The sequence below is a fragment of the Crocuta crocuta genome, unplaced genomic scaffold (assembly GCF_008692635.1).
Source record: "Crocuta crocuta isolate KB4526 unplaced genomic scaffold, BGI_CrCroc_1.0 scaffold127, whole genome shotgun sequence".
NCBI classification, from domain to species: Eukaryota; Metazoa; Chordata; class Mammalia; order Carnivora; family Hyaenidae; genus Crocuta; species Crocuta crocuta.
Genome location: NW_027532008.1, coordinates 8,892,421 through 8,892,722, shown reverse-complemented (window position 1 = coordinate 8,892,722; position 302 = coordinate 8,892,421). Strand labels below are relative to the sequence as shown.

At 57.0% G+C, this 302-nt stretch overlaps 1 protein-coding gene across 5 annotated transcripts in view; it reads right to left on the bottom strand.

The window, feature by feature from the left end:
• The window catches only part of CAPZB (capping actin protein of muscle Z-line subunit beta), a 133,460-nt gene that overhangs the window by 105,508 nt on the left and 27,650 nt on the right, over nucleotides 1-302 (bottom strand). The gene's annotated exons all lie outside the window — the stretch shown is intronic.

Genomic DNA, 302 nt, shown 5'->3' with positions numbered 1-302 from the left:
GGGGGGGGGGGGGAGCAGAAATGGGTCATTCTAACAGATGTCGGGGAGGGAACCAAGATCTGGGTCATTCTAACAGATGTGGAGGGGGGGCAGATCTGGGTCGTTCTAACAGATGTGGGTGGGGTGGAGCCTGGATCTGGGTGATTCTAACAGATGTGAGGGGGGCAAATCTCGGTGGTTCTAACAGATGTGCGGGGCGCCAGATCTGGGTCGTTCTAATAGATGTGGGGGGGCCAGATCTGGGTCGTTCTAACAGATGGGGGGGCCAGATCTGGGTCATTGTAACAGATGTGGTGGGGAGC